We start from the raw sequence: 12,520 nt of genomic DNA on the forward strand, positions 1-12,520 counted from the left end.
CTCAAGCAATCCTCCCACTTCAGCCTCCCGAGTAGCTGGGACTACAGGCTCGTGCCACCACTCCCAGCTAATTGGTGTATTTTTTGCAGAGACGAGGTCTTGCTATGTTGCCGAGGCTGGTCTTAAACTTCTGGGCTCAAGCCATCCTCCTGCCTCAGCCTCCCCAAATTCCCGGGATTACAGGCGTGAGCCACCACACCTGGTCAATACATGTACTCAGAGGGGGACTTTATCTATTGCTACTCTTAAGTGGAAAATTTGTGTCACTTTCATAGGCAATAACAATGAAAGTGAACAGGATAAAAACAAAACAATGTTATTAAATGGTGTTGGATGCTTCCGCACAGAGGCTGTGCAGGATGAGTGCTCTGCTCAGAAACGAGTTTTAGCAAAGTGTGAGGACAGTTTTGCAAACATGTTTCATATTCCAACTCAGTAGACACAATTTTTCACAAAGTAACATTCTTCCTTTTCTGATATTTTCTACTGTGTGTTATTCCATCTATTTCGTTTTATCTTTTAAAGCACTCGAAGGTGGGTAGAGGCAAGAAGTATAAAAACAGGTGGGGGTCGAGGCTGAGTGGCGGTAGTGAGGGCTCATACCTTCCACTTTTGTGCATGTTCAGATTTAATTCGCAAATTAAAAAGAAGTTTTTTGTTTGTTTGTTTGTTTGTTTGTTTTTTCTTTTTTTGAGATGGAGTTTCGCTCTGTCGCCCAGGCTGGAGTGCAGTGGCGCAGTCTTGGGTCACTGCAAACTCCGCCTCCCGGGTTCACGCCATTCTCCTGCCTCAGCCTCCCGAATAGCTGGGACTACAGGCGCCCGCGACCACACCCAGCTAATTTTTTGCGTTTTTAGTAGAGACGGGGTTTCACTGTGTTAGCCAGGATGGTCTTGATCTCCTGACCTCGTGATCCGCCCGCCTCGGCCTCCCAAAGTGCTGGGATTACAGGCGTGAGCCACCGCACCCGGCCTTAAAAAGAAGTTTAAAAAAAACTAGTTTGGATTCAGTATACTAACTTTATAGCTCACTAAGCGGTCACACCCCATAATTGGAAAAACTGTGTGCAAAATACGTAAAGCCCTAACACTGTGCAGAGATTTTACCTGGGCATAATCAGCAGATTGAAAGTGAATGAAGAAGGAAATTGCCCTCCCACTGTAGTTGATTATCTACTGAGGTGGCCACCAAGAACTCCTCCCCGCCCTGTGCACTCCGCCACCCCCACATCCAGAGGTGAAGCCTATTTCCCCTCCCCTTGCATCTGGCCTGGCCTTGTGGCTGTTTTCACCCCTAGAATGCACCCCCACTAGAATGCACCAGAAGCAATGTTCTGGGACTTCCAAGTTAAGACCTCAAGAGGACTAGCAGCTTCTGATTGTTATCATTTGGGATGCTCCTTCTGGCAATGAGCCACCACTTTGTGAGGAAGCCCAAGAAGCAACACAGAAAGACCCATGCTCTCGTGTTTTCACCACACCCTCTCTCAACTATAACTACCTAATAAAACTTAAAAAAACACTGAGGCCCTGGGCTAACAGCTCCAGCTAAGCTTCTAGCCGGCAGCCAGCAGCAACTGCCAGCCACATACTTCCTATCCATGCCTATGGCTTCACACCTCGAAAACCCACAGGATGACCGGGCGCGGTGGCTCACGCCTGTAATCCCAGCACTTTGGGAGGCCGAGGCGGGCGGATCACGAGGTCAGAAGATCGAGACTATCCTGGCTAACACGGCGAAACCCCATCTCTGCTAAAAATGCAAAAAAATTGGCCGGGCGTGATGGCGGGCGCCTGTAGTCCCAGCTACTCGGGAGGCTGAGGCAGAAAAATAGCGTGAACCCGGGAGGTAGAGCTTTCAGTGAACCGAGATGAGGCCACTGCACTCCAGCCTGGGCGAAACAGCGAGACTCTGTCTCAAAACAAACAAACAAACAAACAAACAAAAACAGGATTCCCAGTTAAAATTGATTTTTGAAAAAATAGTGAAAAATTATTATCACTATTATTTTTATTTTTTATTTTTTTGAGACGGAGTCTGGCTCTGTCGCCCTGGCTGGAGTGCAGTGGCATGATCTTGGCTCACTGCTACCTCCGCCTCCCGGGTTCAAGCGAGTCTCCTGCCTGAGCCTCCCAGGTAGCTGGGACTACAGGCAAGCACCACCACTCCTGGCTAATTTTTATATTTTTAGTAGAGACGGGGTTGCGCCATATTGGCCAGGCTGGTCTCGAACCCCTGACCTTGTGATCTGCCCACCTCGGCCTCCCAAAGTGCTAGGATTACAGGTGTGAGCCACTGCGCCCGGCCTGAAAAATTATTTAGTATAAGTATGCCCCAAACAACATGGGACATTCTCATACCAAAAAAAAAATCAGTCATTGTTTTCTAATTTAACTGGGAGTCCTGTATTTTTATTTGATAAATTCAACAACCCTGCGGACTTTCTCTGGCTTCAAGAGAACGCTCAGCCCGGGCGAAGGGCAAAGGAACAATGAGGACAAGTGCCACCCTCTCCAGCCCTTGTTGGGACACTTCCGAGCTGTGCTCGCCCAGGAGCACTGAGCCTCTGCTGCCTGCAGCGGTGACCTGCTCCTTCTCGGCTTTCACCCCTTGATCTCACTTCCCCACACGCCTGCTGGTGCCTCCTAGGGTTACCTCCCAAAGAAACTCCCAGTACCGAAATTCTTGTCTCAGGGTCTTTTTTTTGAGACGGAGTCTCGTCCTGTCGCCCAGGCTGCAGTGTAGTGGTGCAATCTTGACTCACTGCAACCTCCACCTCCTGGCTTCAAGCGATTCTCCTGCCTCAGCCTCCCGAGTAGCTGGGAATACAGGCGTGTGCCACCACGCCTGGCTAATTTTTTGTATTTTTTAGTAGAAACAGGGTTTCACTATGTTGGCCAGGACGGTCTCGATCTCCTGACCTCATGATCCACCCGCTTCGGCCTCCCAAAGTGCTGGGATTACAGGTGTGAGCCACCGCACCCGGCCTATTTTAGAACTCAAACCAAGACAAGAAGAGCTGGGTAAACGCTAACTTTAATGATGGCCATTATTCCAATTATTCACTCGCATTTCCTCTTACTGTAGAGGAAAATAAACAGGAATGTAATAATCACAGCTAACATTAACTAAGCCCCTACTGGATATGATACATGTTCCAGGTGTACTAACTCACTTCTCACCAACAACCGTCTGAAATATCTTTAAGTCCATTTTCCACACGGGGAAACAAAGGCAGAGAGAGCCTAAGCAACTTAACATCTCATTGCCAGCAAGCAACAGCAGCAGAATTCACACCTAGAAAGTGGGGCTTAATAAAATGTAAAATTGTTCTATAAATAGATAAAGTGTTATTAAAAAGAAAAACAGAATGAATTTTGAAATGTCAATTATTTATTTATTTATTTATTTATTTATTTATTTATTTGAGATGGAGTCTCGCTTTGTCGCCCAGGCTGGAGTGCAGTGGCGCGATCTCGGCTCACTGCAAGCTCTGCCTCCCGGATTCACGCCATACTCCTGCCTCAGCCTCCCGAGTAGCTGGGACTACAGGAGCCCGCCACCACGCCCGGCTAATTTTTTTGTATTTTTAGTAGAGACGGGGTTTCACCGTGTTAACCGGGATGGTCTCGATCTCCTGACCTTGTGATCGGCCCGCCTCAGCCTCCCAAAGTGCTGGGATTACAGGCGTGAGCCACCGCAAGCCGCCTATTCATTTTATTTAATTAATTAATTAATTTATTTATTTATTTATTTATTTATTTTGAGACGGAGTCTTGCTCTGTCCGCCAGGCTGGAGTGCAGTGGCGCGATCTCGGCTCACTGCAAGCTCCGCGGCCCGGGTTCACGCCATTCTCCTGCCTCAGCCTCCCGAGTAGCTGGAACTACAGGCGCCCACCAACACGCCCGGCTAATTTTTTTGTATTTTTAGTAGAGACGGGGTTTCACCGTGTTAGCCGGGATGGTCTCGATCTCCTGACCTCGTGATCCGCCTGCCTCGGCCTCCCAAAGTGCTGGGATTACAGGCTTGAGCCACCGCGCCCGGCCTCATTTTATTTTTAAGACAGGGTGTCCCTCTGTTACCCAGGCTGGCGTGCAGTGGTACAATCATGGCTCCCTTCAACCTCGAACTCCTGGGCTCAAGTGATCCTCTCACCTCAGCCTCCTGAGTAGCAGGTGGGCAACACTCAGGGCCCACGTGTTCACATTAGGCCACAGTGCCTCTCCAACCCCCAGAATGAAATCCAAGCCCCTTGGCCTGGTCCTCAAGTCTTTCTCTGACCTGGTCATCCCTGCCACCTGCCCTCTCTTCTCCAGCTACCTTGAATCACTTGAAGAATCTCCATGCCTCACACCTTTCATTGCTGTTCTTTTTGCCTTGAACACCCTTCCTCCTCGTCATTCCCACTTTTCAAGTCTCACATCAGCGTGCACTGCCTCCTCCAGGAAGCCTCTCAGCACTCACCCCAGAGTCTGTCAGGCTCCTCTAGGTTCCCACGGCCTCCCAGCTGTCCCCTACTTGATCACAAGCACAAGCTCTGGAAGAGTTGATACAGGAGCAGGTGGCTGAGTGAGAGGCACCATGAGGAGTGGGCGGCTGAGTGAGAGGCACCGTCCTGCCCCACGGTTAGCTCAAAAATCGATAAACCAGCACCCAGTGGGCACCTACTGTGTGCAAGGCACTGTTCTCAGTGCTGGGGCTACCCATGGAAGTAGACAGACAAAAATCCCCACACTAACAGGCCGACTTTCTCCTGGGCAGGCAGACGATAAACACAGTAAGTAGGATGGAGAGCTGGGAGGTGGCCCAAGGAGAGCACACGAGGGAGGATGCTGGGCGTTTGTGTCATTTGCATGGCTACGACAGCGTGCTGCGAGGGCACCGATGTTCCCACCTCCCCATGAGGCCTCCCCTAGCATCCTCCAATACAGACTGGCCCCTCCAGCTTCACTTCTTCTTTTTTTTTTTTTTTTTTGAGATGAAGACTTGCTCTGTCGCCCAGGCTGGAGTGCAGTGGCCCGATCTCAACTGACTGCAACCTCTGCCTCTCGGGTTCAAGCCATTCTCCTGCCTCAGCCTTCCAAGTAGCTGGGACTACGGGCGCCCACCACCATGCCCGGCTACTTTTTGTATTTTTAGTAGAGACGGGGTTTCACCATGTTGGCCTGGCTGGTCTCCAACTCCTGACCTCAGGTGATCCGCCCGCCTCAGCCTCCCAAAGTGCTGGGAAGACAGACGTGAGCCACCACGCCCGGCTTTTTTTTTTTTTTTTTTTTTTTTTAAGACTGAGTTTCGCTCTTGTTGCCTAGGCTGGAGCGCAATGGCATGATCTCAGTTCACTGCAACCTCTGCCTCCCAGGTGCAAGTGCTTCTCCTGCCTCAGCCTCCCGAGTAGCTGGGATTGCAGGCATGCACCACCATACCTGACTCATTTTTTATTTTTGGTAGAGAGGGGGTTTCTCAATGTTGGTCAGGCTGGGCTCAAACTCCTGACCTCCGGTGATCCGCCCGCCTCGACCTCCCAAAGTGCTGGGATTACAGGCGTGAGCCACCGCGCCCGGTCTGGCTTCACTTCTTTAAGCAGTCACCCTGTGCTAGACAACTGACATTCCGCGTTGTGTTTATTGTTTATTGCCTGTCCCCTCTGTGTCAGCTTCCTGAGGCAGTGACTTTGCTCATCCTTGTCCCTGCTGTATCGCCGGTGCCCAACTCAGTATCTAGCACACGGTAAGTACTCAGGGAAGAGTTGTGGAGGATACATTTTGCGGAGGGGGAAAATGAATCTCAGGGAAGGAAGATGATTTGCTCGAGGCCACATGAAAATTAGAAGGCAGGACAGGGATTTGAGCAGGATCTGTGGCTCCGAGACCGAGGCTCCTCTCCGGGTGACTCTTCCCGGGATTCTGGCCTCATTTGGACCTCCAGGGCCCCCCGACCTGAGCCTGGGGCAGAGCTGGGACCCAGGCGGGCGAGGCTGAGCGGCTAGCTGAGAGTCGCCAGCAGAGGGCGCTGTCTACGCGTGTCCGGGCGCAAGGAGGCCCCAGTAGGGCTGAGCCCGGGTAGAAAGAGGGAGCGGCGGGTTGTGGGGTGGTGGGGCAGTGGGGCGACAGGATGGGGAAGAGACTAAGGCGGGGCGCGGAGGGGGGCTGTGGGAACCTGCAGGAGAACTTTACTAGCTGGATCAAGGCAGGTTTCCCAGGAGTTTATTTTTTAACTGTATGCTGAAAAACAAATGGGAGGTGGCGTTTGGGAAAGCGAAGTGTGTTCCAGGTTGAGAGAGCAGCATGTGTGAAGGCCCCGAGCCGGCCTCCGGACCTTTTCAGTATGCATCTTGGTCAGGGGAGGATGGTCGGCCAGGGCACACGCATGGCCCCCTGGAGTCGTGCGGCTCTGGCCTTGCTGAGTCTTCAGGCACAGATTGAGGCGTAAAGGAGGTGCTCCTGCCAAAATTTAATTTCGCCCAGGCATGGTATCCCAGCACCTTGAGAGGCCAAGGTGAGAGGATTGCTTGAGGCCAAGAGTTCGAGACCAGCCTGGGCAACATAGTGAGACGCGATCTCTACAAAAATTTTAAAAATTAGCCAGGTGTGGTGGCATACACTTGTAGTCCCAGCTAGTCTGGAGGCTGAGGTGGAAGGATCACCTGAGCACAAGAAGTGGAGGCTGCAGTGAGCTGAAGGGGCCACCGCACTCCAGCCTGGGTGACAGAGCAAGACCCTGTCTAAAAAACAAACAAAGAAGTAAATCCCCTAGTCTCAGGTATTCTGTTAGAGCAACACCAAACACACTAAGACAGGAGGAAGGGGCTGGGTGGGCTCCCACGGTCCTGTCCAGCCACTGGGCCCGTGCAGCACAGCACTTCCCGGGTGCATCGGCACTGAGCCTTTCCTGAGTGCTGCCGCCATCTGTCCTCCAGTTACGAAGGGAACAAGAGACCCAGAAGGGGTGGGGCTGGCCCATGGTCTCCCTCGCTCACAGCCCTGGGCTGGAGCCCTTGTACAGAGCTGCCTCCTGGTCAGCCAGGAAAGGCTCACTGGAGGAGGAGGGGTAGGTCAGGCATCTTCCCGGCCTCAGAACAGGATATGGGTGGGGGATGTTGGTGTGTCCTACACTGGGGCCTGCCCACCTTCTTCCCCCAGTGTTCCTCCGTCCTGCTCTGAGCATTGTGCAGAGGACCCCGGACTATGGGGTTCATCCTTTCCTAGGGAGCTTTCAAGGGCCCACACAGCCTGCTCCCCACACCCCATGGAGGCGCAATGATAGCAGAATTACTGGCACTGATCGTCTATAGAATGGAGTTTCCAGAGATGGTCTGAGGCCCCTTCCAACTACCTGCAATGTGCTGGGTCCCAGGTCCACAGGAAGGACTGGTTCCTAGGGTCTTCCTTCCCAGCAAATTGTTCCTCCTGCTCCTGGCAGCAAAAGCTTCCCAGGATAATATTATCAATAATAATATTGTCCCCCCCCCCCCTCCTCTGCCTCCTCTTCTTGTGTTTCTATATTCCAGGAACTTTCCTAAATGGTTCATTTATTTATCAGATAATTTAATCCCCCACAATCCCATGAGTAAGAGACATTTACTGATCCCTTTTTATAGATGAGGAAACAGACTCAGGGAGGGGAGGTGACTTGCCAGAGCCACACAGCTGGCAATCTGGCTCCCGTACCTCCGCGTCCCTGAGGTCACTTCAGTGCCCCCGCCGCATGCCAGGGATAAAGAGACTCGAGACCTTACCGCAACTCACGGAGACCTATGTGGCTGCATGTGTCACCCCCAGGCAGAGTGACTTGAAGGGCCCAGGGAGGGGCCTCTTTTCATCCCGGGGACTGCCAAGCCCTGGAGTCCAGCTGGCCATGGGCAGTCAGCCCGGGCTGGGGGATGGTGCCTGGCTGCTAGGGTGCTGGTCCTAGCATGGCAGGCATGGGTTAAAATCCCAGCTGTGCCACCTTCTGCTGTGTGATTCCAGGCACGTGACCTTGCTGCTTGGTGCCTCAGTTTCCCCTTCTGTGGAACGGGGATAATAGCAACGCCTCTTCTCTAAGGCAAGGTGGTTGTGAGGATTCAATGAAGCAACACACGAAAGCACTCGCCTGCCTGGTCCCGTGGGTTCTCCACAGGATAGGGAACCCATGGAAGCCACGCCCAGCTAATTTTTTTGTATATTTTTAGTAGAGACGGGGTTTCACCATGTTGGCCAGGCTGGTTTCAAACTTCTGACCTCGAGTGATCCACCCACTTCAGCCTCCCAAAGTGCTGGGATTACAGGCCTGAGCCATGGCTCCTGGCTGTTTGTTTTTTGAGACAGGGTCTCACTTTGTCGCCCAGGCTTGAGGGCAGTGGTGCTATCGTAGCTCATTGCAGCCTTGATCTCCTGGGCTCAAGTGATCCTCCCACTTCGGCCTCCTGAGTAGCTGGGACTACACGTGCACACTACCATGCCTGGCTAGTTTTTTATTTTGTAGAGGTGGGATTTCACCATGTTACCATGGTCTTGAACTCCTAAGCTCAAGCGATCCACCCACCTCGGCCTCCCAAAGTGCCGGCATTATAGGCATGAGCCACCATGCCCAGCTTGAATGGCCGCTTTTGATGGAGCACTTACTATGTGTCGCTAAACCCCTCTGAGCCTCAGTTTCCTCCTTTGTAGTGTGGGGCTTGCTCGAGGACTCACTGCTGGCCTTGGGGAGCAGAGAACCCAGGTCTCTGTGATTCCGAAGTCCAGGTTCTTCCACCTGCAACTGCAGCTTCCAGAATTGGTCCCACCCCAGGAGGATCAGCCAGGTGATATGAGATCCTGCTCGGGGCTGTGAAAAGGGAATGGGAAGTCAGGGCACCCTGCCTGGTCCCACGCTCATCCACCGGGGGTACCCATCCGAGAAATAGGGATGGGGACCAGACTGGATGATGCAAATGGCACGTGGCATTGATCGCTGGCCCCTCACCCTGGCCACGGCCTCCAGGTGGGCAGAGTGCACTCCCTGTCTCTTGACTCTGGGCTCAGCCATGTAATTTGCTTTGGTCCATGGGATGGCAGTGGCTATAACAAGACCAAAGGCTTGAGGTGCACTTCCACAGTGGGGCTGTCTTCTTGTGCTTCTGCTATGAGAAGATCGTCCCCCTGAATGGCTGCCGGCCCTTCAGTCTCGCCCCGCCAAGTGACGCATGGAACAGCCAGAGCCCAGCTTAGAGCCTGTATCCCAGCCTAGCCTGAGGCAGAGCTGCCCAGCGAAGACCAACTGACCTTCAGCTAACCTGCAGATGCATCAGGGGGAATTAAATGATAGTTCTAAGCCACTGAGTTTTGGGGTGGTTTGTTATGTGGCATTATTGCAGTGATAGCTAATACAAGCCCGGCATCACTCTACAACTCTTGGACTCTGAGCTGCATTTGCGTCCTGAATCCATCACTTACTGAGAATCAGGTCTTTATTATTATTATTATTAATTTTACTCTATCAATTTCAAGTTTTCCATAAGAGACATAGATAATGTAAAGGTCAAAGATTTTGGGCGACAAAACAGAGATAACTACAAAATCTCTGGCAAACAACAGTCGCTACCTTTGCACCAAGCTGAGCTCTGAGCTTCCTGACAGGCATGGCAAAGAGAGGAAGAAGATGCACTACTCATGTGCTGGGGAGCATTAAGGTCCTACGGGCTGCGTCCCATGGGCTGGCGACCTCCCACTGGGGCCCTCTTCACATTGCCGTGGGATCCCAGCATTTTCCCCAGCTTTCCTTCTTCCAGACCCTGCTCCAGTATCACCCCAACTTGAAGCCTTCCTGGCTGTTAGAATTCCTTACAGCAGATTGCCTCCGTCACTGATTGGTTCATCCCGTATCTGCTGGCATCAACCTATGTTGTGCTTAGAAAAGACATATAGAGGCCGGGCGTGGTGGCTCACGCCTGTTATCCCAGCACTTTGGGAGGCTGAGGAGGGTGGATCATGAGGTCAAGAGATTGAGACCATCCTGGCCAACATGGTGAAACCCTCCCTGTCTCTGCTAAAAAAAAATGCAAACAAATCAGCCGGGCGTGGTGGCCGGCGCCTGTAGTCCCAGCTACTTGGGAGGCTGAGGCAGGAGAATCACTGGAACCCAGGAGGCAGAGGTTGCAGTGAGCTGAGATCGTGCCACTGCACTCCAGCCTGGCGACAGAGCGAGACTCCGTCTCAAAAAAAAAAAAGAAAGAAAGAAAGAAAAGAAAAGATGTATTGAGGCTGGGCGCGGTGGTTGACACCAGTAATCCACCAAGGCGGGCGGATTGCCTGAGCTGAGGAGTTCCAGACCAGTCTGGGCAACACGGTGAAACTCCCGTCTCTACTAAAATACAAAAGAAATTAGCCGGGCGTGGTGGCATCCGCCTGTAGTCCCAGCTACTCGAGAAGCTGAGGCAGGAGAATGGCTTGAACCCAGGAGGTGACGGTTGCCATGAGCCGAGATTGCGCCACTGCATTCCAGCCTGGGCGACAGAGCGAGACTCCATCTCTGAAAAAAAAAAAGAAAAGAAAAGAAAAGAAAAGACTTGGCCGGGCACAGTGGCTCATGCTTGCAACACTGCACTCCAGACTGGGCCACAGGACGAGACTCCGTCTCAAAAAAGTAAAAAAGAAAAAGAAAAGAAAAGACTTATCGAGTGAATAATGAATAAATGAATGAATGAGGAAATGAATTTACAGATGGGGAAGTGAATTAATGAAGTTAAAAGCAAGTACATCGAAGAAAGTGTTTGCTTACCTGAGTCTGATTAGGGGAAGGAGCCCTGAGTGGAGGCACCCTCGTTTGAGGTGGTCTTGCCTTTATATTTGTAAAGAATGCTTGAGAAGCTTCTTGAGGGGTTCTGGGAGCTGAGGATCACATCAGAATTCTAGCTGAGAACAATTTGTCAGCTGTCAGAGTGCAAAGCATGGTGGTTGAACTGAAATGCCGCCCAGCAGATGACAGGGACACTTTCCACCTAGTTCAGGAACGTAAGCTAAGGCACTTCAGAGAGGTTTTTTTGTTTGTTTGTTTTTAATATTTTTGAGACAGGGCCTCACTCCGTCACCCAGGCTGACTGCAGTGGTGCGGTCTTGATTCACTGCAGCCTGGAACTCTTCGGCTCAAGGGATTCTCCCATCTCAGCCTCCTCAGTAGCTGGGATCACAGGCTTGCACCACTATGCCCGGCTAATTTTTTAATTTTTTTCCAGAGAGGGGGGTCTCGCTTTGTTGCCCAGGCTGCTCTCAAACTCCTGGCCTCAAGTGGTCCTTCCCTTCGGCCTCCTAAAGTGCTCAGATTACAGGCGTGAGCCACCGTGCCCAGCTGGGGAGTATTTTTATGTCCCCAAAATGCAGGATCTGCCTCCAGTTGATTTGTCTTTAGTGAATAGGGATGAAAATGCCATCTATTTCCTAGAAAATTCTCTTGGCCTTCAACCAAAAATGGTTAAAACAGATCTTGAAGAAGAGCTAGTTGAGTGGGGCAAAATGGGAGCCTATGGTCATGAAGAAGGCAGCATCCTTGGGATACAGAGATGAGAGTACTGTAGGCCTACAGAAGGACTATAGGAGCCTACGAGAAAGAAATAGCCCTAGTGAATGCGCTGACTCTTAATCTACATCTTCTACTGTTATCCAGGGTCTCACTCTGTTGTCCAGGCTGGAGTGCAGTGGCACAACCACAGCTCACTGCAGCCTCAACTTCCCAGGCTCAGGTGATCCTCCCATCTTAGCCTCCCAGGTAGCTGAGACTACAGGCACACACCACCACGCCAGACTAGTTTTTGTATTTTTTTGTAGAGATGGGGTCTTGCCATGATGCACAGGCTGGTCTGGAACTCCTTGGATTACAGGCGTGAGCCACCGCGCCCAGCCTTAGTCCAGTTATTGTTTAAGCCTTTACCAAATGGTATAAAATTCTTATAGAAGCCAAAGCTTTCTCCTTTAATCATGATACTATTGAGTCACAGCTACAACTCCATGGAGTTAACATTGAGGAAAGTGGGGATTATAAAGCCAAGAAGGGGGAAGAAACCTTAAGAATAAAGGATATTGGCCGGGTGCGGTGGCTCATGCCTGTAATCCCAGCACTTTTAGAGGCCGAGGCCGGTGGATCACCAGAGGTCAGGAGTTTGAGACCAGCCTGGCCAACATGGTGAAACCTCGTCTCTACTAAAAATACAAAAATTAGCCGGGCGTGCTGGCAGGCGCCTGTAATCTCAGCTACTCTGGAGGCTGAGGCAAGAGAATCGCTTGAACCTGGGAGGTGGAGGTTGCAGTGAGCTGAGATCGTGCCATTGCACTCCAGCCTGGGGGACAAGAGAGAGACTTCGTCTTAAAAAAAAAAAAAAAAAATCCAAAAATATTAGCTGGGTGTGGTGATGCATGCCCGTAATCCCAGCTACTCAGGAGGCTGAGACAGGAGAATCACTTGAACCCGGGAGGTGGAGGTTGCAGTGAGTCAAGATAGCATCACTGCACTCCAGCCTGGGTGACAGAGCAAGACTCCGTCTCAGAAAAAATAAAATAAAATAAAATA

At 51.4% G+C, this 12,520-nt stretch overlaps 1 long non-coding RNA gene across 1 annotated transcript; it reads right to left on the minus strand.

The window, feature by feature from the left end:
* Positions 1–6,187: 6,187 nt before the first annotated feature.
* LOC131382650 (uncharacterized) lies at positions 6,188–11,415 on the minus strand. Its single transcript, XR_009212210.1, has 3 exons — positions 10,739–11,415; positions 8,605–8,740; positions 6,188–6,482 (listed from the first exon to the last, which is right to left on the minus strand). It is a non-coding gene; the product is annotated as an uncharacterized LOC131382650 (long non-coding RNA).
* Between the last annotated feature and the right edge of the window lie 1,105 nt (positions 11,416–12,520).

Source organism: Hylobates moloch, unplaced genomic scaffold, assembly GCF_009828535.3.
Source record: "Hylobates moloch isolate HMO894 unplaced genomic scaffold, HMol_V3 SCAFFOLD_594, whole genome shotgun sequence".
Classification (NCBI taxonomy): domain Eukaryota; kingdom Metazoa; phylum Chordata; class Mammalia; order Primates; family Hylobatidae; genus Hylobates; species Hylobates moloch.